This window comes from Vombatus ursinus, unplaced genomic scaffold, assembly GCF_900497805.2.
Source record: "Vombatus ursinus unplaced genomic scaffold, bare-nosed wombat genome assembly UNPS02015398.1, whole genome shotgun sequence".
In the NCBI taxonomy this organism is placed as follows: Eukaryota; Metazoa; Chordata; class Mammalia; order Diprotodontia; family Vombatidae; genus Vombatus; species Vombatus ursinus.
In genome coordinates, this window is record NW_020955176.1 from 303,282 (window position 1) to 303,747 (window position 466).

Below are 466 nucleotides of genomic sequence, written 5' to 3' on the forward strand. Positions count from 1 at the left end.
CTGTCCACTCTGAGGCCACCAGCCTTCTGCTTCCTTCTCACTCTGCAATTAGGATCCTTCTGGTCATGAGTATACTACATCTGCAACCTGAGTTTAACTTCCCCATGTAAAGTCCTACCCATACTCCCTTCCTCTACTTCTAAGCCCCAGGAATCTTGTGGGAGACAAGGAATGCATTTTTTTCTGTTAAAAGTGCGATTGCCTGTTTGTTGTTTTCCTTTCTTTTCCACAAAGAGGATTGCTGAAAAATGTGTGCTTAAGAAAACAACTTGGCTCTTCGGTCCTTACAGGACATCAACTTCCAGCCCTGTCTCACTAAACCCATTAGAGGGGCATGCCTGGCTCAGTCACCATAGCATCCCAACGCAACTGTTAGACGGTTGAGGAGATTTAGTTAGGCATAAAGAATTGCAGGATCTCAAAGTTAGAAGAGACTCCCTCCATCCCCAAAAAGATCATTCATCCA